The 27,402-nt window shown below is 48.4% G+C and overlaps 1 protein-coding gene and 2 long non-coding RNA genes across 4 annotated transcripts in view; 1 reads left to right on the plus strand and 2 right to left on the minus strand.

The window, feature by feature from the left end:
* Nucleotides 1-27,402, plus strand: part of adat1 (adenosine deaminase tRNA specific 1) — a 144,892-nt gene that overhangs the window by 47,601 nt on the left and 69,889 nt on the right. The gene's annotated exons all lie outside the window — the stretch shown is intronic.
* The window catches only part of LOC127597768 (uncharacterized), a 38,706-nt gene that overhangs the window by 1,368 nt on the left and 9,936 nt on the right, over nt 1-27,402 (minus strand). The window lies entirely within an intron of this gene.
* On the minus strand, nt 16,944-19,026 carry LOC127597767 (uncharacterized). The gene is made up of 3 exons (XR_007961728.1): nt 18,715-19,026; nt 17,492-17,593; nt 16,944-17,096 (listed from the first exon to the last, which is right to left on the minus strand). It is a non-coding gene; the product is annotated as an uncharacterized LOC127597767 (long non-coding RNA).

Consider the following 27,402-nt stretch of genomic DNA (forward strand, 5'->3'; position numbering starts at 1 on the left):
CTTCCCTGGCTCCATCCATTGAGCTTGTCTTCAGTCATGGCCAGCCTCGCCAGTGTTTTAGAAACTTTCCTCTACACCCAAACACGAGACTCTCTACCACAACAGGGACAAGAATTTAATAATTACATTTATTTTGAAACAATCAGACTTGTGGTCTGGTAGTTGCTACTCATGCTGAAGTTATTATGGGAGGAAAAGGTGTTCTTGTGGAATTATGATTCGTCACAGTTTTTGCATAGTTTATGATCCCTTTGTTGTATAATTACGGCTTGTCATGGTTGGTCTCATGCAATATAACCCCCCCCCCTCCCTTTATAAAATTGCTGATGTATTCTTGTGAAATTGCAGTTTGTGATAGTTAAATTGTTTCTTGTGAAGTCGACTGACTGAAAGGAAAATGACACTCACCAGCTATGACCAGCACGGCGACGCAGAAAGCCAAGATCAACCACTTCATTGTCGTGTTCACCACAGCAGACTGTTGTCGACTTGTCAGTTGAAGCTTCTTCCAATTGATGATCACTTTAGTCAAATTTATTCTTTTATACAGTGCCGTGTGAAAATATTTGCCCCCGTCCTGTTGACTGCGTTCTTGGAATATTTATCACACACGAGTTACAGTTCAACAAACCGATTTTAATATCAAACAGAGGCATCCCAAGGCAATACTAAATTTGGTTTTCAAATGACAATTTAAATTATTAAGGCACAAAAACAACCCCCCCCAAAAAAAAAACTTTCTGACCCACTGTGAAAATGTAATTGCCCCCAGAATCTAATAATGGGTTCAGAGATGAAAGTCCTCCTGTTTGCTTTCACAAGCGTAGCCATGTTGAGGCACTAACACTAGGAACAGTAAAGAGATTTTCGTCTTTTTAGAAAGACACTTGCTAAACCCCAGTGGAACAAATAAAAGACGCCGTGGACAAGACTGTTGTTGTCGTAAAAAATGTATTTGGACAAAAAAGGAAACGCTCAGATTGGCAGAAAAACGTGTCCGTCCGACTTCGAGTGTCGTATCAGTTATCCTAGCTTAGCTGTTGTCGTGTGTAACGTCGGTTGCATCGGCGTTGGTTGGTTGAAATCAAAAGAATTGCTTGCGTACATGTTCGCGCTGAAGCACGCTCAGCAGAGAGCAGCGGACTATCTACTGCTGCGGCTCGCTTAGCTTGAGTAGCGTCGCCATTTCATCGGCCGTGCAGTCCGATAGAAAACAAAGAGAAAAGCAAACATAATGCGCCAAACAGAAAATCAAGTGAAGAAATCACAAAATAAATTCTGTTTTGTGAACGCACAACAGAGGAACAAACTACACAAACATCTCAGAGACAGTTCGGTCTCCTCCAAAAGGAAAGATGACGGCAGTCCAACAGAGCACGAAAGCCGTATGTCATCAACTCTTCTCATGCGTAGCGAGTCTACCCCTGTAGCGTTCACGCGTAGCATTTTACATCGGTGCTGCCCCGCAAACGAGCATTTACTCCGGAGCAAATTTTTAAACCACCTCCTTGAGCAGGGTGAAATTTGCTCCGGTTGAAGCTGTTTTCAGGCGCCACACTGGTGTAACTTTGCACGTGTGAACGCTCTACGGGGGCAGCCCCGGAGCAAATGTTGTCGTGTGAACACCCCTTTTGTGTGCTCAGAAGCCATTGGCCCAACAGGATAGTACTTTCTTATGTATGCATGGCCAGCACCCAAAGCCGGCTATATTCAACGTGAGAATAATTTTTCAGTAACACAATGCAAGAACACCTCCGTGAGTCGTCACCTTACCGTGGTGGAGGGGTTTGTGTGTCCCAGTGATCTTAGGAGCTAAGTTGTCTGGGGCTTTATGGCCCTGGCAGGGTCACCCATGGCAAACAGGTTCTAGGTGAGGGGCCAGACAAAGCACGGCTCAAAGACCCCTTATGATGAGAAAAATATATGGACCAAGGTTTCCCTTGCCCGGACGCGGGTCACTGGGGCCCACCTCTGGAGCCAGGCCTGCAGGTGGGGCTCGTTGGCAAGCGCCTGGTGGCACAGCCCGAAGAGGCAACGTGGGTCCCCCTTCCCATGGGCTCACCACCCATGAGAGGGGCCAAAGGGGTCGGGTGCAATGTGAGCTGGGCGGCAGCCAAAGGCGGGGACCCTGGAGGTCCGCTCCTCGGCTGCAGAAGCTAGCTCTTGGGACATGGAATGTCACCTCTCTGGCAGGGAAGGAGCCCGAGCTGGTGTGTGAGGCAGAGAATTTCCGACTGGATATAGTCGGACTTCACACACAGCCTGGGTTCTGGGTTCTGGTACCAGTTCTCTCGAGAGGGGTTGGACTCTCTTCCACTCTGAGTTGCTCACGGTGAGAGGCGCAGAGCAGGTGTGGGCATACTCATTGCCCCTCGGTTCAGTGCCTGTACATTGGGGTTCACACTGGTAGACAAGAGGGTTGCCTCCCTCCGCCTTCGGGTGGGTGGACGGGTCCTGACTGTTGTTTGTGCATATGCACCAAACAGCAGCTCAGCATACCCACCCTTTTTGGAGTCCTTGGAGGGTGTGCTGGAGAGTACTCCTGCTGGGGACTCCCTTGTTCTGCTGGGGGACTTCAATGCTCACGTGGGCAATGACAGTGAGACCTGGAGGGGCGTGATTGGGAGGAACGGCCCCCCCCCTCCCGATCAGAACTCGAGTGGTGTTTTGTTATTGGACTTCTGTGGTCGCCACGGATTGTCCATAACGAGCATCTTGTTCAAACATAAGGGTGTCCATATGTGCACTTAGTTGTATCATCGGATTTGCGGGCGCATGTTCTGGACACTCGGGTGAAGAGAGGGGCGGAGCTGTCAATCACCACTTGGTGGTGAGTAGGCTCCGATGGTGGGGGAAGATGCCGGTCCGTCCTGGCAGACCCAAACGTATTGTGAGGGTTTGTTGGGAGCGTCTGGCGGACTCCCCTGTCAGAAGGAGTTTCAACTCCCACCTCCGACAGAGCTTTTCCCATGTTCCGGGGGAGGCGGGGGACATTGAGCCCGAGTGGACCATGTTCCGTGCCTCTATTGTTGAGGCGGCCAATCTGAGTTGTGGCCGTAAGGTGGTTGGTGCCTGTCGTGGCGGCAATCCCCGTACTCGCTGGTGGACACCAGCACGCCTTCCTTGGAGAAAGCAGAGCCTGGGGACCCTGAGGTGGGCTCTCCTATGTCTGTGGTTGAAGTCACCGATGTGGTTAAAAAGCTCCTCGGTGGCAAGGCCCCAGGGGTGGATGAGATCCGCCCAGAGTTGCTCAAGGCTCTGGATGTTGTGGGGCTGTCCTGGTTGACACGCCTCTGCAACATCGGGTGGTCAACAGGGAGAGTGCCTCTGGATTGGCAGACCGGGGTGGTAGTCCCTCTTTTTAAATAGGGGGACCGGAGGGTGTGTTCCAACTACAGAGGGATCACACTCCTCAGCCTCCCTGGTAAGGTCTATTCAGGGATGCTGGAGAGGAGGGTCCGTCAGGAAGTCGAGCCTCAGATTGAAGAGGAGCAGTGTTGTTTTCGTCCTGGCCGTGGAACAGTGGACCAGCTCTACACCCTTAGCAGGGTCCTCGAGGGTATGTGGGAATTCGTGGACTTGGAGAAGGCGTTTGACCGTGTCCCTCGGGGAGTTCTGTGGGGGGTGCTTCGTGGGTATGGGGTACCGAACCCCCTGATACGGGCTGTTCGGTCACTAGATCGACGGGCGGATCGGTTCAGCGTCTGCTGTGATGCGGACGTTGTATCGGTCTGTCGTGGTTAAGAAGGAGCTGAGCCAAAGGGCGCGTAGCTCTCAATTTACCGGTCGATCTACGTTCCAACCCTCATCAATGGTCACGAGCTATGGGTCGTGACCGAAAGAACGAGATCCCGGTTACAAGCGGCCGAAATTAGTTTTCTCCGCAGGGTGTCCAGGCTCTCCCTTAGAGATAAGGTGAGAAGCTCGGTCATCCGGGAGGGGCTCAGAGTCGAGCCGCTTCTCCTCCACATCGAGAGGAGCCAGATGAGGTGGCTTGGGCATCTGATTCGGATGCCTCCTGAGCGCGTTCTTGGAATATTTATCACACACGAGTTACAGTTCAACAAACCGATTTTAATATCACACAGAGACAACCCAATGAAATACAAAACGCGGTTTTCAAATGACAAGTCAGTTTATTAAGGCACCAAAAAAAAAAAAAAACAACACCTTTCTGACCCTCTGTGAAAAAGTAATTGCCCCCAGAACCTAATACTGGGTTCAGTATTGGTTGTGCCAAGGTTGTGCCAACCTTGGCAGCAATAACTGAAATCAAGCATTTGTGATGATTGCTGTGCAGGAATTTTGGCTTATTCTTCTTTGCAGAATTGCTTCAACCCCGCCAGATTGAAGGGTTTTCGAGCATGACCTGCCAGTTTAAGGTCACAGCATAGGATCTAAGTTAGATTCAAATCCAGGCTTTGACTTGACCGAACCAAAGCCTAAATTTTGTTTTGGGTTTTTTGAGTCATTCAGAGGTAGACTTGCTGGTGTGTTTCGGATCATTGTCCTGCTGCGTGATCCAAGAGCGCTTGAGTTAGAGGGCACAAATTGATTGCCGGACAATCTCCTACAGGATTTTCGAGCAGACAGCAGAATTCATTGTCCCATCAGTCACGGCAAGTTGTCCTGGTCCTGAAGGAGCAAAGCGGCCACAGACCATCACACCGCCACCACCATGCTTCACTGTTGGCATAATGTTCTTACCCCAAACGTAACGAGCATCTTCTATAAAGTTCCATTTTCTACTCATCAGTCCACAGAATCTTTTTCCCCCAAACTCTTGAGGATCATCAAAATGTCTTTTGGCAAAAGTGAGATGAGCCTTGGTGTTCTTTTTGGACAGCAGTGGTTTTCTCCTGGGAGCTCTCCCATGGACGCCATTTTTGGCCAGTGCCAGGTTCAAATGAAATTATACAAGAGCTCCTTTTACACTGACATCTGCGATACAGGTAGTGCAGTCTTATTGCTATTTGTTGCTCATATTGTGGGAAGCTGTTGTTCATTGAGAGAGTGGAGCACCACTATCGATTACGAACAAACTGAAGTAATCGATCGTACATCCATACGTATCTCGATGGAACCCTGAAATTGAAATTCCACACTCATAGCCCATGTTTGGAGCCGAGTTTGATCGTAAACACACAACTGTCGTCACAGGTTGTATTCAAGGTGAGATGATCAGTTCACGCAAATGTGGGTTTTTTTTATGCATTCACGTCTCTTGTTTGCTTCTCGTCTCGACAGACTTTACAGCCTCGGTCCAAATATATTATTCTGGATGATTATTCCTGATTATTAATTCATCAAGTTTTAAACTTTGCCAATGCCTTGGAATGACAAGAGCCATCAGTCTGTCTCCAGTCACGTTGGTCCCAGCCGGTTATGACGAGTTTGAGCAACCGGCAGGGTGCCTCAGCACACCAGTAGCAGAGGGGGGAGGGGGGGGGGGGTAGAGGGAAAAACAATACAGGAGCAGCAATGTTTAAACATCCATCCATCCATCCATGATCTGATCCGCTTATTTTCACAAGGGTCGCGGTCTCATTGGAACCAATCCCAGCTGTCTTCGGGCAGGAGGTGGCGAACACCCTCAACAGGTTGCCAGCCAATCGCAGGACACACGTAGGCTAAAAACAAGTCGCGGTCACAGTGGCACCGAGGGACAATTTAGAGTGATCTCTTCAGTTACCTATCCGGCATGTTTTTGGAATCTGGGAGTGAACCAGAGTAAAACCTACTCAGCCCTGGGGAGAACTCCACACGGGAAGGCTATGGGCCGGAATCGAAACCATGACCCCTGCAGTGTGACGACAACGTGCTATAGTCGACCACCATGCCGCCCTACTGTGTGTGTGTGTGTGTGTGTGTGTGTGTGTGTTTGTGTGTGTGTGTGTGTGCGTGTGCGTGTGTGAGTGCGTGTGCGTGCGTGCGTGCGTGCGTGCGTGCGCGCGCCGGTAAGGGTAGATCCCGGGAGGTTAGTTGATCGAAAAGTAGATCTTCGATTCAAAAAGTTTGAGCACCCCTGATTTAGAGTGTTCCATTCACCTGCCATGTGGGAGGAAACTAGAGTACCCGAAAAAAAATCCCCGCAGGCACGGAGAGAACGTGCAAACTCCACACAGGAAGGCCGTAGCTGGAATCGAACCCTGTACTTCTGCAATGTGAGGCCGACGCGCTAATCAGTCGACCACCATGCCCCCTGGGCAATTTTATGCAGAAGAAAATCATGTTTTTGGTTATTTTATTCATCTCATAAGGTCATACCTCTAAAGTGAACATTAAAGCCATTAATATGCCGCGTGAGTCAACGTGGTGTATCCATAAGTATTCTTTACCTCATGCAATTCTAAAAGCAAAAAAAAAAGGAACTGCTCTAAAAACAGACACACACTTGCACGTCTCCAGCCCGTGGCGCAGCGCCTCCTCCACGTTGGCGAGGGTGGCCACGTTGGCATGACGCGAGTGGCAGGCGGCAGACGCGGCGGTAAAGTTGAAGGTGTAAGCTCCGCCTTCGATAAACAGGAAGACCCCGGCGGCGCTCTGACCTTGGGAGGCTACGGACAGAACGCATAAATGTTATGTCCAGGATTCAATTCATATTTGACACATCACAAAATTGTGTGTGGACGCCAGTTTCGATTGGCCGCTTCTTTTGGGTATTTTCAGATATCCAATAAATACCGTCTTTACATTCGACTACTCAACTGAATTATTTATAGAGCACTTAAAAAAGACACACACACACACCGCTGTATACAAAGTGCTGACATGGACCCCAATTCAGTCTTATTTTCTCATTTGAAAAGGTTTGACATACACGATCATAACATAATTCGTGTGTTCCGAATGAATTGTCCAAAAGCATTCGCATTCAAAGGGTCTCTTCATATTCATGCACCCATGACAGAATCATAACCGGGCTCAAAGCGTAGCCTCCAGGGAAAGTTGTCTCTCCTAGTCAAAAGCCGTCATAATGCGACTTTTGAAGGGGGAGTGGCCCCAAATAGAGACAGCGAAAGAAAAGTAAAATAAAAACAGGAAAAATAAATAAAAAACAATAAATAAACAGGAAAAATAAATAAAAAACAATAAATAAAAAGGGAAACAGTAACAAAACGTTTTGGGAATTGTATGCATGACATGTCTGGTGAGAATGATAAACGAGAAGAAATAAACGCTCCAGGGAGGGCGAATGTGAAACAGCACAGGTTGTCGAGAACAACGCTGGTCGGCTGTCACGAGAAGAAAATAGTAGGAAGTCCCATAAAACGTGGACGTGGAAATTAGTCGTTTCAGTGGTCCCGCGGAGGATCGAAATTTTAGCTGTGTGATTGTGGCGGAAACACGGGTACGATTGAACTATGCTGCGACAAGATACGGGTGAATCCACACGGGCCAGGGGCTATAGCCGAGATGTCCGGTGGGAGCCTAGTCTCTGCCAAAGTCCAGCGCAAAAGGGAGGTTGCGCCGACCGCGTTTGGCTAATAGGAACGAGCGCAACCTTGGCATCCGTACCGTGAAGTGTGAGAGTGGATGAAGGAAATATCCGGCCAGCCACGGACCTGTGGGCCGAAGGGAATGATGCGCGCGAAGCCACGTCGTTTGGGCACCGAACGAATTAGAGGTGTATGTGAGTTATAAGGCTTGTCAATTTAAATGCTGGTGTAAGAGGCCCCCAGGTAAAACGAAGGACTGGCGGTTTTTGAATATTGATTGAGCTGATACGATCTGCTTGCGGTTCGATTCCTCTATGGGGACGTGTCATAATAGCATACACATCTGTCAAAGTTTGATAAATTTGAGCCTGTACAGACCGCGTTTGGGAAATAGGTGTTGGACGGCATTGTGTGTGTAGAGAAAATCCCTGTGTGAAAAAGGGAAAACGTGGCAATGAGGCCTCTGGAATACAAGGATTGGTATACCTTGGGAAAAAGTATTTTGTGTGCACACTTAAGTTAAATTCTGCAGAAAATAAAGGGGAAAATATAAAGCGCTATTAGAAACGAAACGAAACGAAAGTTAAGTAAGACGTGCGTATTTGTCAGTGCATATCTGCACTGTTAAACACCAAACTGCATAGCCGCAGTTGGCAAACAGTAAAACGTGGAATGGATTCGAATCCTGCTCTGTCTTCTTTGTTTGTGAGTGTCTGTGCGTGCAGAGACGTGTGGGATCCCTGTCTGTGTGTGTGTGTGTCTGTGTGTGGGTGTGTATGTGTGTGTGTATGCGTGTGTGTGTGGGTGTGTATGTGTGTGTGTATGTGTGTGTGTGTGTGTGTGTGAGTGTACCCATGGGTGTGTGTAGGTGAGCGTGCGTGTGTGCGCGTGTGCGCGATCGTGAGTAAGTGTGTGTGTGCTCTTGAGTGCGAGTGAGTGAGCGTGCTTGTAGAAGAAACGAATGGAATGGATAGGATAGTGTGCTTCTCGGTGCTCTGGGGCGCGTGCCCGCCTGCGGTGCCCGCTCGGGGAGGGGAATCTGGCTTCGGGGGCGGGACAGGGAGTGGCCAACCTGTACCTGCCCACCGTGTTTCAAGGCTAGGCACTCCCCGTGTGGGTGACGTAGGGGCGGGGCGTGGGGCCGGAGTTGTGCCCACTTTGGGGCCTACCTTGCTGGTAGCGAGGTAAAATGTGACAGGATGATGGGGGACGGCATGCTGAAGGAGCAAAAGAATGCATGACCAACTGTGGAGGTCCTGAGGTAACTGAAACCCAGGAGAATTAATGTGCCACAGCTGTCTAACAAGAAACAAGAAGCACGGGAATGCTACCTAACGACACTAATATAGATGTGCATGTATGCATCTCAAGAAAGAGTGTGGCCCCTCATAAATAATACGAGGGTCAGCTGGCGCCCCCTAGACCCTCTGGGAGCAATGAGAAATTGGAGTTGCAGAAAAGCCCGACTTGTTAATTTAAATTAAAGACAGAATGATAAAATTAAACACCAATTATTGATATTGCTCTCTGGGGCTCTCCTCAATACTTCTGATTTTCTGTTTACATAAAAAACCTGAGAACAGGGATTGCATAGCAGACTGACTACAGACTGATCATCATAAACTTGTGAACAATTGTTTTTCAAACAAGGTGTCATCTCCAACATAAGTTGAGTGCGGGTACAGAAATAGCGCGGACGGAATACACCGGATCGAATATCAATTGAGACAGCCGGTCTTAAGGGGTCCATCTGAGGTTGGCAAAATCGTATGTGCATTGTTTAATTGATATCGTTATCTGCAATCAAAAAAAAACAAAAAAAAATGGGGGAAAGGAACTATGCTAGTCCAATGGTGACCACCCCCCATCGAGGTAGTGCGGAGAAACTACCCGCTCATTAAGGGGGTTAAAGAAATATCCAAAAAATTGAATAAAAGATGGCCTGACATCGAGAGGCCTTGGCCGGTGGAAGAGACTTTTAACAGGGAAGTAGTTGAGACAATACGTGTACTAGTATCAGCATACAAGGCAGGACATAAAAAAGGAAAAAGAGGAGAAAAGAGGAAGGAAAAAAGAGAATGGGAATTGGGATTGTTAAAAATATTTGACAAAGAGGGACTCAAATTGAACCGAGAGTTCCAACAGAGAAAAGAGAAAATTAAAGCTGAAGTGCAGAAAAATATGGAAGAAGCTAAGAACCTAATGGAAAAAGCAAACATGCCTTTTTCACATGTGTCCCCTGTTAAGAATCCCCCACCGTATGATGTGAGTGAAGACCGTGGAAATGTATATCCACAACTTCCGATAATCAACCAGGAAGGAAGTTATCAGCTGGAGACGGAGGATAAGGACATTGTCGAAACAGGAAGAGCAAAGACCACCATCATCATGCACCCTAGCCCTGCCCGCAAAAGAAATAAAACACGATTTGCAAAGCATGGCACTTTTGACTACACTAGAAAGGAGCTGCAGTATGACAGCCAGAGTGATGCTGAAGGAGCAGCGGGGGGCTATGACCCCACAATCAAAAGCATTTTGAAAAAAGCGGAGGAAAAAGGACGCACTCCGGGAAAAAAAAGATTAGAACAAGAACATATTTTAGTAGTACCGACAGTGGAAGCGACAGTAGTGATGATGACGGGGGAGACAAGGATCCTACGCCTACCTCATGCTCCACCCCCACGGCCATGGAGGATTGGAGAAGAACCGCCTTAATGAGCATTAAGAACAGGAAAAAGCAATGCCTGGAGGAATTGGACTGGAGTGTGGAACCAAAGGAGCAAGAGGAGCTGGAGGAACAATTGCAAAGGTTGGAGGTCGCTGAACGCAAGCTGAAGAAAGAAGCGTCCAAAATACCAGCGTCCCTTTTGAGCCAGGAGCAAAGATCAAGGCGGGCAAATACGATCCTACCAGTTTTGGTGAGAGGACAACAGCTGGAATACAAACCATGGCAGAATTCTGACATGTCAGCCATCCTTGAGAAGCTGCCCACCATTCAAGACGGAGCACACCCTTGGATATCCAAATTGGAGGAGTGCATGGTGGGAACCCAGTTCGCGGTAGGAGACATTAAGAGGCTTCTGGCTAACGTGGTAGGAGTCCATACCATGAAAGACATTTTGGGAAAAGCAGGGTTACATCGCTTTGCTACAACATCAGCAAATGACTCTGACCTGTTTGCAGCAGTCCGAGGCCAGATGTGGGGAGCACTGAAGGCAGCGTACCCGACCAATGTAAACCCTGATAATATTGTGCTCGAACCCCTGGGACTGACAGAGAACGCACGCTCATACGTGGCAAGAGCATATCAGACTTGGAGACACATCACAGGAAATGATCCGGATACAACCCAAATGGAAAAATCTATCTTGCGGGATAAGATCCAAAAGGGCCTGCCCGTGCAAGTGAGGAGCAAACTGGCCGAAGTGGTGGGACTGGGAAGCATGACGACTAATGTCTACACTGATCACATCGCTCATCAAGTTGATTGGTTCCGCAAGAAGGAGATGGCTCAAAAGGAGCAGGACCAAGAAGTGGTGAGGAGGCTGAACCAAGTGCAGCTCGTGGACAATAAAAAGGAAAAGAAGCAGACAGTCGTGGTGCAAGCTCCACCGCAACAAATCATTCTACAGCCCACGTCCCCGCATGGCCTAACTCCGCAAGCAGCCATGGCGGTGCCCTTCAGCCCAGCCCCTCAATGGGGAAACAGACCGGCCCATCTCTGGGGAGCCACGGCCCGTGGAGACAAAGGACGGGCAGGAAGGCCTAATCTCCCGGGGGGCCTACAACAGAGACCTAATGCGTGCTATAATTGCGGTCGACCAGGCCACATATCTCGCCAGTGTGATAGGCCCTATAACAATTCCTCTGGAGGTGGCTTCAGAGGGGGAACCAAACCACGAGGCCAAAGGCCTCAGGGCCCGGTAAACCCCTTTGGGGACCCGGAGCCTGGATTTTAGGGGTGCCCAGAGTGCCCTAAGGGGGGATGTCAGCTGGTAGTGTCAGGTCCGGAACAGGAGCCAACAATAACAGTGAAAGTAAACGATCAGCCTTTGACAGCTATGGTTGACAGCGGAGCGGCTTTCACTTGTATCCGGCCCGAAGACGCTACACATCTCCCCATGTCCGGTCATTTTGTGCGGACAATAGGGTTCGAGGGTATTAAACAGCTGATCCCTTCCACAAGACCAGTAAAGCTCTGCTGGCAAGACCACACAATAAAAATTCCAGTCCTGGTGTCAAACCGTACACCCATTGCCCTCCTCGGCAGAGATACCCTGTGTGGATTGACCTGTACCATAAAGTGTTCTCCCGATGGATGTGAGGTTGAAATACAAAACAAAACGTGCCACGAGGTGATGATGCAGTTAAGGTCCGGGAAGTCAACGCCCACTGTAATTTGGGTGGGAGATGTCAGCGACAACCTATTGGAACCTTACAAGAAGTGCGAAAAGTTTATCCGCTCCAATAGACCAGGAGCAAGGACCCCAGAGTACCCATTCCACTGCACGCTACAATATCACAAAGACCTAACGCAGGCACAGGCAGAAGAGTGGTTGCGTCAGCAACCGCAAGAAGTGCAATTGAACGGCACTTGCATTATCCTGGGACCACAGGGAGTGGCCATGAAAATCCAGAGAAACGGATTCATTGACAAGGAATTTAAAGTCAAAAATAGCATCCCACATGTGACTTTGTTGATAGCAGAAGACTGGGAGCAGCAACATGTAGGAGAAATGATGGCGGAGGCGGAAACACTCAAGTTTTCCCCGCTGGCAGGAAACAATGCTCTGTGGGTGAGTGTTGATAAACGGTTCATGAAGATCATGGTTTCAGCGCATGGACATGGACAGCCCCAAACGGTACAGCTGTCACACGACTCCATCCTCAGTATGACGACAGATCAACTCAAAGAGGACATGCTCCGACAGGTACCCGACTACCTGTGGTCTCGCCACAGTACGGACATTGGACTTGTAAAATCGGCACAACCGGTAACAGTGGATCTTCGGCCAGGCTGCAGACCTCCATGGAAGACACAGTACCCCCTGAAAGAGGAAGCAGTGCGGGGGATTGAAACACAGATCGAAGGATTGCTCGTGGCAAATGTGTTGAGAGTGACGCAGACCCCTCTTAGTAATACGCCAATACTGCCCTTGAAAAAGCCTGACAACACCCACCGGCTAGTACATGACCTTCGAGCCGTGAACGAAGTGGTGATTGACAATGTAGCCGATGTGCCAGATCCGCACACCCTGCTGGCACAGATTCCGCCGGACGCGGAATGCTTCTCAGTGGTGGACCTTTGTGGCGCCTTTTTCAGTGTCCCACTCAGTAGCGAATCACAAGGACTGTTCGGGTTCACATTCAAAGGACAGTTTTATCAATATCAGAGACTTCCTATGGGTTACAAACATAGCCCTCATGTGTTTAACAAAGTGTTAAAGGATGATCTCGAAGGGCTCGAAAGACAGGTGCAGAGCACTGTTATTCAATATGTGGACGACATTATTGTCTGTGCATCGGATGTCGAGACGTGCCACAAAGACTCGATCAAACTGTTGCAAATTTTGGCAGAAAATGGTCATAAAGTGTCACAAAAGAAATTACAATACTGTCAAAAACAGGTTGACTATTTGGGCCAGAAAATATCGTATGGACAGAGACGTATCTCAGATGGCCATTTGGAGGCGATACGAACGGCTCCAAAACCCAGAACTGTTCGGCAAATGTTAACCTTTCTGGGAATTGCGGGATATTCGGCCTCCTGGGTCGAAGAATACGCCAAATTGGTAGGGCCGTTAAGAGTTATGATCAAAGACACAGGCAATAATGATCTCCACGCCACGCTGGATTGGACACAGGATGGCCATGTGGCGTTTGAAACAATCAAAGCAAGATTGCAAGAGGCTCCGGCATTGGCTTTACCAGATTACTCGAAAAATTTTGTGTTATTCACGTCAATCTCGGCGGGGGGTAGGTTTGCATGTGCAATTCTTTGTCAGCCTACAGGTACGGGGTCTGGACCCCAACCTGTGGCCTATTATTCGACATCCTACTCCGAGGTGGAGATGGGCCTGCCGCCATGCTATAGAGCAATGGTTGGAGTCTATTTGATGTATGACAAAGCCTCGGCTATCACCATGGGCTATCCTGTGACAATTCTTACTCACCATAGTCTTCGGACTCTGTTGAACCAGGGCAAGTACACCTTGACAGAGCCCCGGCTTCGGGACTATTACAGGCTCTTGGAGCAAGGGGATGTCACTCTAGCAAGGTGTACTACTGTAAACCCAGCTGAGTTTTTGCCAACTTCAGAGGGTGGGGACCCCCACGATTGTTTGCATGAGTCAGAAAATACTCTAGACTGCGGTCCGATTTGCAAGCTATCCTCCTGAGGGAAGCGGATCTCGAACTGTGGACAGACGGCTCTTGTTATCGAGTCGGAGAAAATTTATGCGCAGGCTATGCGGTCGTGCAAGCGCAGGGACCTGAGTTTGTAACGATCAAAGCCGAAGTGGAGAAGGGTTCCATGTGAACAGCAGTTGAACATGGGTCAGTCGGTCCTAAAGGATGAAGGAGTGGGAACATCGGCGTAGCGCCACTTCCTTGGGTTTTTATTTTCCTTTTTGTGTGATGTGTTGCATGATTCCACTGGAATGTGATCCACCGTATGTTGTTGCCCGGCCCGCGACCAGTTTACCATCGTTATTGTGTCAAAGTTGCATGTGTTTTGCGTTGACTGCCATTGTCATCACGCGATACTGGCAGGAGTTCTTATTCGTTCCAGAACCTCTGGATGCTGACCGGGGCCGTGCAAGGGACTCTATGGACAGTGACCTGGACATAAGGACTTTGTATGGACAGCAGGCCCTGGGCAGTGATACCCAGCACGTTCTATCGCTGAAGATTCGGGGAATGGACTCTGCCTCGGCACGCACTTACACATGAAGAAGGGGGGCGACATTTCGGGGTTCTTGTTTTGATAGCATGTTTTGATACCTCATTACTATATACCTCATTGTTTATTCCAATATTTTTACCTCATTTTGTTACCTGCTGGCCGGCTGATCATGTGACGGTACAATTTCACTGTTTGGTGATAGGGGGACATGTCATTCCATTTTCACACTGTTTGGTGAGCTCGTACTGTTTTGTGGATTGTAATGTGCCAGGGCTCCTTACACCTGGTTGACACCAGGTGAAGGGAACCACTGGGGATGGTAGAAAGGGCCTTCCTCTTTTTCCTTGTCATTAGACTGGCGAGGTTTTTTTTCTTGAGGAGGGGCCGGCAGCTTTTTGGGGCTTCTAACGGGCCACACCAAATTCATTACTTCGCAATTTGTCACCGTTGTAAGGGTATTACCTAAGGGGGGTGGTATCGTCGTTTGAATTATGCGGACTTCAATTTTCTTTGCTTGTGGTTCCTGAGAGGCCTCAGATTGTTGTCAGGGAGCAATTGGCTAACTAAATAGTTTGAGCTTTCCTAGTTAAAATAACCTTAAGTAGCATGCCTTGAGCGTGATTTAGGCTGCAGATTTTGGGCCAAATTGTAGACGTGAGCATATATAAAATTTGATTGGGGAAAGATGTTTGGACCTTTACCGATGTTATCTTTTGTTAGACCGTTTCCGGGACTACTACTTTGTCCCGGAAGGGGGGAATGAAGTGTAATTTGGAATTCCCTCTCTATTCCTGTAGGTGGCCTTTGAATGTCCACCTGGCGTCAGTGACACGATTCTATTCTATATTTGCTGGTCAGGGAGAATTCAGTTTCAGCAATGTGTGCAATCCTATAATAAGGTAAAGTGGCTGTTGTCGTCCATCACCAACAGCGCTGGTCAAGATCTCCTTTTTAGGACTGAAGTAAACTAGTAGATTGAAAACCGCAGCTGGTGCACAAAGCCATGACATCAGCTCCTTGCCAGGTATAAAAGATACAGGCCTGACAGGGGTAGGGGGGCTTTTTTACATCCATGCCTTGGGCCACCCAACTTTTTGGAAAGACTTCACTCTGACATTGGTAGAATAAAATCTTTTCCCAATCAGCCGTGGTCCCTGAAGTGCTCATTCGTCGGGAAACAGCCACCGATCACAGAGTGTTTTTTGAAGACCAGGGAAGCAGCAAAAACCATATACCACACAGCCTTCTCGGAACACTGACGAAAAGCCAACATTTGCAACATACGTAAACACTCGCGGTTCAGTGAGGGGATTTTAGTCCTGGGACTTCGGGGGTTCTGCGCAGACTGTTAGTTATTCCCCAGTACAGCGGTACCTCTACTTACCAACGTCTCTTCATATGAAATTGTCAAGTTACAAAACGCCTCAAGAGGAAAATATTGCCTTTTGTTACAAAAGAAATGTCAAGAAAGGTAAAAATACAGTCGGGTCTGCTCCTCGCAGCTACGAGTTTCATGAACGCAACATACTTGTAGCTGCTCTGCCATTGGCTATTACCGAGCGTCTTCCTGGTATCCCATTGGCTCAGAGGGAGATCTACCGTATGTGTCTATGTGTTTCGATAAATAGAGATGTGTCTGTGCAGAGTACTCGTCATTCGCCCCTTGGGCCGTGAGTCGTTCCGATCATTTTACGTAAATGTGAATCACCCAGAAAAAATGTTCAGCAGTCGGGCGATCGCTCACTCTGCCGATGTTTGCCTTAGACATTTTCGAAGGAATGTTAAAAGCCGACAAATGTAAACGTACTTGGATCAGTTCTTGCCAAAACGGCAGCCAAAAACCTCTTCTAAGACGGAACATGAGCTAAAGAGGGCAAACAACGATGAGGGTGCACTTAAAAGTGAAATGACCATCATTTTTAATCTTGTGTTTTTTACATGATGCACAACTCATTGATTGCGCAATACTGTGATCTAATTCCATCCATTTTTTGGATTCTCTTTATCCTAACAAGGGTCCAGTAAGATCCCTAAATTTCTTGCGGTTTCTGTTGAGAAACATTCTAAAACTCTTCACAAAGCGGTGAATCCCATCCCATGCTTGCTTGTGAAACTCGAGCCTTCACTGATGTTGCTTTTATCCCCAGTCATGACACTCACCCGTTTCCAATGAACCTCTTCACCTGTGGAGTATTCCAAACAGGTGTTCAAAAAAACCAAAACAACACGAATACAGAAATGTTTCTGTCATTCCCCAAATGGAGATGAACACTTTGAAAGAAGCTTTGCTGAGCGCGAGGCACCAGGAGGACGGTGTTGAAGCTGGTGGTATGGTATGCGTGTTTGTTGTGTCCACGCGCCACATTCACACACGGTACAGTCGACTGCATTGAGTGCTGCCCCCATGATTAAAAATGTTGTTTTGTTGTGGTTTTGCGTGCTCAGAAGCCACTTGAGCCATTGGCCCAACAGGATAGTAGGGTTTTTGTTTGTTTGTTTTGTCCAGGGTATCCATGGCAAGCACCCAAAGCGGGTTACTTTCAACACAAGAATTTCACAATCACACAGAATGCAAGAAAAAAAAAACTCCATTTTTTTATGACATTTTTTAATGCTTTCCAACTAAACTACAGGGATACTTTTTTTTTTTTTTTTTATACTTTTATAAAAGGATGGTCGCTGTGGTCCATTCTGGAGCACTTGAAGTTGAGGGCTTGTCCGCTGTCACTGTCACGGCGATGTGCACCCATCCCCTGGAAAGACAGAGAAAGGACAACATGGGACCATGTCAGTCTTTTGTTTCTGCGATGAATCACGGTGAAGTTGGTGGTTTGTGGATTGGATGACATCCTCTGCTGGAGGCGAACTTATTGGATGTCACTCATGAATCGCGCACGGGTGCAGTTGTTTCTCATAAGTGGAATTGGACAGGATGGGGTCAGATACGGCAGCACTGCTCATTGCCAGGTCGGAGTGACAATCTTGCTGAACTATTCAAACCTTCATATTATTTTTTTCACCAATCAATGAACACAATTTGGTCAGTGTGCCAACTCCGCGCTGGAGGCAAAAACCGAAAAAATCTGGCTTTTCCCTTCTTTGTGCACAAGGCTGGCCAAAGACGATGAAACAATGTACAGGTACTCACATTGGGATTTACCGCAGACTTGGCCGGGGGCGCACTCGACCGTTTGAGGAATACAATATGGCATCAACCATGGTATACAGGATTGGCATTTCACAGCTTCACCTGAGGGGTAGAGTTGGGAGTGTTTGAGAACTTGAAATGATTTTTTTTTCTCCTTTTGGCTTGTCCCATTCACCGTGGCCGCAGTGCGTCATCTATTTCATTCAGTTAGTCTTGCGCTCGTCCTCTCGAACACCGACTGCCCTCGTTTGACTATTTTTGTGCTTTCTACTGTCTTCGGGACTCATTTGTTTTATTGTTCGTTGCGGTCTGAATTGTGGTGGTTGTTTGGAAGTGCTCGATGACTACAGTTGATTTGACTCGACTCATGTCTTCTCTGGCTCCATCCATCGAGCTCGTCTTGGGTCTTCCTCTTGCTAGCGTGTGGAGAACATGCAAACTCCACACAGGGAGGCCAAAGCCGGAGTCGAACCCTGTCCCTCTTCACCGTGAGGCCGGCGCGCTAACCGGTCGGCCACGGTGCCGCCTCAAAATAACATGGACGTATTTCTGAAGGGGTTGTCTCAACGGGAAAAGTAATTTCCTGAATTTCAGAACGTATCATAAGGGGTGTTCACACAGCATACATTTGCATCGGTGCCGCACCGACGTATATTGTTGCGATATATCTTACACCCGAGCAAATTTTGTGGAGCGTTTGAGCGCAATTGATTTGTTTTTTATTGTTCGTTGCTGTCCAAATTATATTCTGCTGCGTGTGCAGAATTTTGTAGACAGCGGTGGTTGTTTTCAAGTGCTCTTGACTTGACTCATGTCTTCCCTGGCTCCATCCATTGAGCTTGTCTTCAGTCATGGCCAGCCTCGCCAGTGTTTTAGAAACTTTCCTCTACACCCAAACACGAGACTCTCTACCACAACAGGGACAAGAATTTAATAATTACATTTATTTTGAAACAATCAGACTTGTGGTCTGGTAGTTGCTACTCATGCTGAAGTTATTATGGGAGGAAAAGGTGTTCTTGTGGAATTATGATTCGTCACAGTTTTTGCATAGTTTATGATCCCTTTGTTGTATAATTACGGCTTGTCATGGTTGGTCTCATGCAATATAACCCCCCCCCCTCCCTTTATAAAATTGCTGATGTATTCTTGTGAAATTGCAGTTTGTGATAGTTAAATTGTTTCTTGTGAAGTCGACTGACTGAAAGGAAAATGACACTCACCAGCTATGACCAGCACGGCGACGCAGAAAGCCAAGATCAACCACTTCATTGTCGTGTTCACCACAGCAGACTGTTGTCGACTTGTCAGTTGAAGCTTCTTCCAATTGATGATCACTTTAGTCAAATTTATTCTTTTATACAGTGCCGTGTGAAAATATTTGCCCCCGTCCTGTTGACTGCGTTCTTGGAATATTTATCACACACGAGTTACAGTTCAACAAACCGATTTTAATATCAAACAGAGGCATCCCAAGGCAATACTAAATTTGGTTTTCAAATGACAATTTAAATTATTAAGGCACAAAAACAACCCCCCCCCAAAAAAAAAACTTTCTGACCCACTGTGAAAATGTAATTGCCCCCAGAATCTAATAATGGGTTCAGAGATGAAAGTCCTCCTGTTTGCTTTCACAAGCGTAGCCATGTTGAGGCACTAACACTAGGAACAGTAAAGAGATTTTCGTCTTTTTAGAAAGACACTTGCTAAACCCCAGTGGAACAAATAAAAGACGCCGTGGACAAGACTGTTGTTGTCGTAAAAAATGTATTTGGACAAAAAAGGAAACGCTCAGATTGGCAGAAAAACGTGTCCGTCCGACTTCGAGTGTCGTATCAGTTATCCTAGCTTAGCTGTTGTCGTGTGTAACGTCGGTTGCATCGGCGTTGGTTGGTTGAAATCAAAAGAATTGCTTGCGTACATGTTCGCGCTGAAGCACGCTCAGCAGAGAGCAGCGGACTATCTACTGCTGCGGCTCGCTTAGCTTGAGTAGCGTCGCCATTTCATCGGCCGTGCAGTCCGATAGAAAACAAAGAGAAAAGCAAACATAATGCGCCAAACAGAAAATCAAGTGAAGAAATCACAAAATAAATTCTGTTTTGTGAACGCACAACAGAGGAACAAACTACACAAACATCTCAGAGACAGTTCGGTCTCCTCCAAAAGGAAAGATGACGGCAGTCCAACAGAGCACGAAAGCCGTATGTCATCAACTCTTCTCATGCGTAGCGAGTCTACCCCTGTAGCGTTCACGCGTAGCATTTTACATCGGTGCTGCCCCGCAAACGAGCATTTACTCCGGAGCAAATTTTTAAACCACCTCCTTGAGCAGGGTGAAATTTGCTCCGGTTGAAGCTGTTTTCAGGCGCCACACCGGTGTAACTTTGCACGTGTGAACGCTCTACGGGGGCAGCCCCGGAGCAAATGTTGTCGTGTGAACACCCCTTTTGTGTGCTCAGAAGCCATTGGCCCAACAGGATAGTACTTTCTTATGTATGCATGGCCAGCACCCAAAGCCGGCTATATTCAACGTGAGAATAATTTTTCAGTAACACAATGCAAGAACACCTCCGTGAGTCGTCACCTTACCGTGGTGGAGGGGTTTGTGTGTCCCAGTGATCTTAGGAGCTAAGTTGTCTGGGGCTTTATGGCCCTGGCAGGGTCACCCATGGCAAACAGGTTCTAGGTGAGGGGCCAGACAAAGCACGGCTCAAAGACCCCTTATGATGAGAAAAATATATGGACCAAGGTTTCCCTTGCCCGGACGCGGGTCACTGGGGCCCACCTCTGGAGCCAGGCCTGCAGGTGGGGCTCGTTGGCAAGCGCCTGGTGGCACAGCCCGAAGAGGCAACGTGGGTCCCCCTTCCCATGGGCTCACCACCCATGAGAGGGGCCAAAGGGGTCGGGTGCAATGTGAGCTGGGCGGCAGCCAAAGGCGGGGACCCTGGAGGTCCGCTCCTCGGCTGCAGAAGCTAGCTCTTGGGACATGGAATGTCACCTCTCTGGCAGGGAAGGAGCCCGAGCTGGTGTGTGAGGCAGAGAATTTCCAACTGGATATAGTCGGACTTCACACACAGCCTGGGTTCTGGGTTCTGGTACCAGTTCTCTCGAGAGGGGTTGGACTCTCTTCCACTCTGAGTTGCTCACGGTGAGAGGCGCAGAGCAGGTGTGGGCATACTCATTGCCCCTCGGTTCAGTGCCTGTACATTGGGGTTCACACTGGTAGACAAGAGGGTTGCCTCCCTCCGCCTTCGGGTGGGTGGACGGGTCCTGACTGTTGTTTGTGCATATGCACCAAACAGCAGCTCAGCATACCCACCCTTTTTGGAGTCCTTGGAGGGTGTGCTGGAGAGTACTCCTGCTGGGGACTCCCTTGTTCTGCTGGGGGACTTCAATGCTCACGTGGGCAATGACAGTGAGACCTGGAGGGGCGTGATTGGGAGGAACGGCCCCCCCCCTCCCGATCAGAACTCGAGTGGTGTTTTGTTATTGGACTTCTGTGGTCGCCACGGATTGTCCATAACGAGCATCTTGTTCAAACATAAGGGTGTCCATATGTGCACTTAGTTGTATCATCGGATTTGCGGGCGCATGTTCTGGACACTCGGGTGAAGAGAGGGGCGGAGCTGTCAATCACCACTTGGTGGTGAGTAGGCTCCGATGGTGGGGGAAGATGCCGGTCCGTCCTGGCAGACCCAAACGTATTGTGAGGGTTTGTTGGGAGCGTCTGGCGGACTCCCCTGTCAGAAGGAGTTTCAACTCCCACCTCCGACAGAGCTTTTCCCATGTTCCGGGGGAGGCGGGGGACATTGAGCCCGAGTGGACCATGTTCCGTGCCTCTATTGTTGAGGCGGCCAATCTGAGTTGTGGCCGTAAGGTGGTTGGTGCCTGTCGTGGCGGCAATCCCCGTACTCGCTGGTGGACACCAGCACGCCTTCCTTGGAGAAAGCAGAGCCTGGGGACCCTGAGGTGGGCTCTCCTATGTCTGTGGTTGAAGTCACCGATGTGGTTAAAAAGCTCCTCGGTGGCAAGGCCCCAGGGGTGGATGAGATCCGCCCAGAGTTGCTCAAGGCTCTGGATGTTGTGGGGCTGTCCTGGTTGACACGCCTCTGCAACATCGGGTGGTCAACAGGGAGAGTGCCTCTGGATTGGCAGACCGGGGTGGTAGTCCCTCTTTTTAAATAGGGGGACCGGAGGGTGTGTTCCAACTACAGAGGGATCACACTCCTCAGCCTCCCTGGTAAGGTCTATTCAGGGGTGCTGGAGAGGAGGGTCCGTAAGGAAGTCGAGCCTCAGATTGAAGAGGAGCAGTGTTGTTTTCGTCCTGGCCGTGGAACAGTGGACCAGCTCTACACCCTTAGCAGGGTCCTCGAGGGTATGTGGGAATTCGTGGACTTGGAGAAGGCGTTTGACCGTGTCCCTCGGGGAGTTCTGTGGGGGGTGCTTCGTGGGTATGGGGTACCGAACCCCCTGATACGGGCTGTTCGGTCACTAGATCGACGGGCGGATCGGTTCAGCGTCTGCTGTGATGCGGACGTTGTATCGGTCTGTCGTGGTTAAGAAGGAGCTGAGCCAAAGGGCGCGTAGCTCTCAATTTACCGGTCGATCTACGTTCCAACCCTCATCAATGGTCACGAGCTATGGGTCGTGACCGAAAGAACGAGATCCCGGTTACAAGCGGCCGAAATGAGTTTTCTCCGCAGGGTGTCCAGGCTCTCCCTTAGAGATAAGGTGAGAAGCTCGGTCATCCGGGAGGGGCTCAGAGTCGAGCCGCTTCTCCTCCACATCGAGAGGAGCCAGATGAGGTGGCTTGGGCATCTGATTCGGATGCCTCCTGAGCGCGTTCTTGGAATATTTATCACACACGAGTTACAGTTCAACAAACCGATTTTAATATCACACAGAGACAACCCAATGAAATACAAAACGCGGTTTTCAAATGACAAGTCAGTTTATTAAGGCACCAAAAAAAAAAAAAACAACACCTTTCTGACCCTCTGTGAAAAAGTAATTGCCCCCAGAACCTAATACTGGGTTCAGTATTGGTTGTGCCAAGGTTGTGCCAACCTTGGCAGCAATAACTGAAATCAAGCATTTGTGATGATTGCTGTGCAGGAATTTTGGCTTATTCTTCTTTGCAGAATTGCTTCAACCCCGCCAGATTGAAGGGTTTTCGAGCATGACCAGCCAGTTTAAGGTCACAGCATAGGATCTAAGTTAGATTCAAATCCAGGCTTTGACTTGACCGAACCAAAGCCTAAATTTTGTTTTGGGTTTTTTGAGTCATTCAGAGGTAGACTTGCTGGTGTGTTTCGGATCATTGTCCTGCTGCGTGATCCAAGAGCGCTTGAGTTAGAGGGCACAAATTGATTGCCGGACAATCTCCTACAGGATTTTCGAGCAGACAGCAGAATTCATTGTCCCATCAGTCACGGCAAGTTGTCCTGGTCCTGAAGGAGCAAAGCGGCCACAGACCATCACACCGCCACCACCATGCTTCACTGTTGGCATAATGTTCTTACCCCAAACGTAACGAGCATCTTCTATAAAGTTCCATTTTCTACTCATCAGTCCACAGAATCTTTTTCCCCCAAACTCTTGAGGATCATCAAAATGTCTTTTGGCAAAAGTGAGATGAGCCTTGGTGTTCTTTTTGGACAGCAGTGGTTTTCTCCTGGGAGCTCTCCCATGGACGCCATTTTTGGCCAGTGCCAGGTTCAAATGAAATTTACAAGAGCTCCTTTTACACTGACATCTGGGATACAGGTAGTGCAGTCTTATTGCTATTTGTTGCTCATATTGTGGGAAGCTGTTGTTCATTGAGAGAGTGGAGCACCACTATCGATTACGAACAAACTGAAGTAATCGATCGTACATCCATACGTATCTCGATGGAACCCTGAAATTGAAATTCCACACTCATAGCCCATGTTTGGAGCCGAGTTTGATCGTAAACACACAACTGTCGTCACAGGTTGTATTCAAGGTGAGATGATCAGTTCACGCAAATGTGGGTTTTTTTTATGCATTCACGTCTCTTGTTTGCTTCTCGTCTCGACAGACTTTACAGCCTCGGTCCAAATATATTATTCTGGATGATTATTCCTGATTATTAATTCATCAAGTTTTAAACTTTGCCAATGCCTTGGAATGACAAGAGCCATCAGTCTGTCTCCAGTCACGTTGGTCCCAGCCGGTTATGACGAGTTTGAGCAACCGGCAGGGTGCCTCAGCACACCAGTAGCAGAGGGGGGGGGGGGGGGGGGGTAGAGGGAAAAACAATACAGGAGCAGCAATGTTTAAACATCCATCCATCCATCCATGATCTGATCCGCTTATTTTCACAAGGGTCGCGGTCTCATTGGAACCAATCCCAGCTGTCTTCGGGCAGGAGGTGGCGAACACCCTCAACAGGTTGCCAGCCAATCGCAGGACACACGTAGGCTAAAAACAAGTCGCGGTCACAGTGGCACCGAGGGACAATTTAGAGTGATCTCTTCAGTTACCTATCCGGCATGTTTTTGGAATCTGGGAGTGAACCAGAGTAAAACCTACTCAGCCCTGGGGAGAACTCCACACGGGAAGGCTATGGGCCGGAATCGAAACCATGACCCCTGCAGTGTGACGACAACGTGCTATAGTCGACCACCATGCCGCCCTACTGTGTGTGTGTGTGTGTGTGTTTGTGTGTGTGTGTTTGTGTGTGTGTGTGTGTGCGTGTGCGTGTGTGAGTGCGTGTGCGTGCGTGCGTGCGTGCGTGCGTGCGTGCGCGCGCCGGTAAGGGTAGATCCCGGGAGGTTAGTTGATCGAAAAGTAGATCTTCGATTCAAAAAGTTTGAGCACCCCTGATTTAGAGTGTTCCATTCACCTGCCATGTGGGAGGAAACTAGAGTACCCGAAAAAAAATCCCCGCAGGCACGGAGAGAACGTGCAAACTCCACACAGGAAGGCCGTAGCTGGAATCGAACCCTGTACTTCTGCAATGTGAGGCCGACGCGCTAATCAGTCGACCACCATGCCCCCTGGGCAATTTTATGCAGAAGAAAATCATGTTTTTGGTTATTTTATTCATCTCATAAGGTCATACCTCTAAAGTGAACATTAAAGCCATTAATATGCCGCGTGAGTCAACGTGGTGTATCCATAAGTATTCTTTACCTCATGCAATTCTAAAAGCAAAAAAAAAAGGAACTGCTCTAAAAACAGACACACACTTGCACGTCTCCAGCCCGTGGCGCAGCGCCTCCTCCACGTTGGCGAGGGTGGCCACGTTGGCATGACGCGAGTGGCAGGCGGCAGACGCGGCGGTAAAGTTGAAGGTGTAAGCTCCGCCTTCGATAAACAGGAAGACCCCGGCGGCGCTCTGACCTTGGGAGGCTACGGACAGAACGCATAAATGTTATGTCCAGGATTCAATTCATATTTGACACATCACAAAATTGTGTGTGGACGCCAGTTTCGATTGGCCGCTTCTTTTGGGTATTTTCAGATATCCAATAAATACCGTCTTTACATTCGACTACTCAACTGAATTATTTATAGAGCACTTAAAAAAGACACACACACACACCGCTGTATACAAAGTGCTGACATGGACCCCAATTCAGTCTTATTTTCTCATTTGAAAAGGTTTGACATACACGATCATAACATAATTCGTGTGTTCCGAATGAATTGTCCAAAAGCATTCGCATTCAAAGGGTCTCTTCATATTCATGCACCCATGACAGAATCATAACCGGGCTCAAAGCGTAGCCTCCAGGGAAAGTTGTCTCTCCTAGTCAAAAGCCGTCATAATGCGACTTTTGAAGGGGGAGTGGCCCCAAATAGAGACAGCGAAAGAAAAGTAAAATAAAAACAGGAAAAATAAATAAAAAACAATAAATAAACAGGAAAAATAAATAAAAAACAATAAATAAAAAGGGAAACAGTAACAAAACGTTTTGGGAATTGTATGCATGACATGTCTGGTGAGAATGATAAACGAGAAGAAATAAACGCTCCAGGGAGGGCGAATGTGAAACAGCACAGGTTGTCGAGAACAACGCTGGTCGGCTGTCACGAGAAGAAAATAGTAGGAAGTCCCATAAAACGTGGACGTGGAAATTAGTCGTTTCAGTGGTCCCGCGGAGGATCGAAATTTTAGCTGTGTGATTGTGGCGGAAACACGGGTACGATTGAACTATGCTGCGACAAGATACGGGTGAATCCACACGGGCCAGGGGCTATAGCCGAGATGTCCGGTGGGAGCCTAGTCTCTGCCAAAGTCCAGCGCAAAAGGGAGGTTGCGCCGACCGCGTTTGGCTAATAGGAACGAGCGCAACCTTGGCATCCGTACCGTGAAGTGTGAGAGTGGATGAAGGAAATATCCGGCCAGCCACGGACCTGTGGGCCGAAGGGAATGATGCGCGCGAAGCCACGTCGTTTGGGCACCGAACGAATTAGAGGTGTATGTGAGTTATAAGGCTTGTCAATTTAAATGCTGGTGTAAGAGGCCCCCAGGTAAAACGAAGGACTGGCGGTTTTTGAATATTGATTGAGCTGATACGATCTGCTTGCGGTTCGATTCCTCTATGGGGACGTGTCATAATAGCATACACATCTGTCAAAGTTTGATAAATTTGAGCCTGTACAGACCGCGTTTGGGAAATAGGTGTTGGACGGCATTGTGTGTGTAGAGAAAATCCCTGTGTGAAAAAGGGAAAACGTGGCAATGAGGCCTCTGGAATACAAGGATTGGTATACCTTGGGAAAAAGTATTTTGTGTGCACACTTAAGTTAAATTCTGCAGAAAATAAAGGGGAAAATATAAAGCGCTATTAGAAACGAAACGAAACGAAAGTTAAGTAAGACGTGCGTATTTGTCAGTGCATATCTGCACTGTTAAACACCAAACTGCATAGCCGCAGTTGGCAAACAGTAAAACGTGGAATGGATTCGAATCCTGCTCTGTCTTCTTTGTTTGTGAGTGTCTGTGCGTGCAGAGACGTGTGGGATCCCTGTCTGTGTGTGTGTGTGTCTGTGTGTGGGTGTGTATGTGTGTGTGTATGCGTGTGTGTGTGGGTGTGTATGTGTGTGTGTATGTGTGTGTGTGTGTGTGTGTGAGTGTACCCATGGGTGTGTGTAGGTGAGCGTGCGTGTGTGCGCGTGTGCGCGATCGTGAGTAAGTGTGTGTGTGCTCTTGAGTGCGAGTGAGTGAGCGTGCTTGTAGAAGAAACGAATGGAATGGATAGGATAGTGTGCTTCTCGGTGCTCTGGGGCGCGTGCCCGCCTGCGGTGCCCGCTCGGGGAGGGGAATCTGGCTTCGGGGGCGGGACAGGGAGTGGCCAACCTGTACCTGCCCACCGTGTTTCAAGGCTAGGCACTCCCCGTGTGGGTGACGTAGGGGCGGGGCGTGGGGCCGGAGTTGTGCCCACTTTGGGGCCTACCTTGCTGGTAGCGAGGTAAAATGTGACAGGATGATGGGGGACGGCATGCTGAAGGAGCAAAAGAATGCATGACCAACTGTGGAGGTCCTGAGGTAACTGAAACCCAGGAGAATTAATGTGCCACAGCTGTCTAACAAGAAACAAGAAGCACGGGAATGCTACCTAACGACACTAATATAGATGTGCATGTATGCATCTCAAGAAAGAGTGTGGCCCCTCATAAATAATACGAGGGTCAGCTGGCGCCCCCTAGACCCTCTGGGAGCAATGAGAAATTGGAGTTGCAGAAAAGCCCGACTTGTTAATTTAAATTAAAGACAGAATGATAAAATTAAACACCAATTATTGATATTGCTCTCTGGGGCTCTCCTCAATACTTCTGATTTTCTGTTTACATAAAAAACCTGAGAACAGGGATTGCATAGCAGACTGACTACAGACTGATCATCATAAACTTGTGAACAATTGTTTTTCAAACAAGGT

Source organism: Hippocampus zosterae, chromosome 3, assembly GCF_025434085.1.
Source record: "Hippocampus zosterae strain Florida chromosome 3, ASM2543408v3, whole genome shotgun sequence".
In the NCBI taxonomy this organism is placed as follows: domain Eukaryota; kingdom Metazoa; phylum Chordata; class Actinopteri; order Syngnathiformes; family Syngnathidae; genus Hippocampus; species Hippocampus zosterae.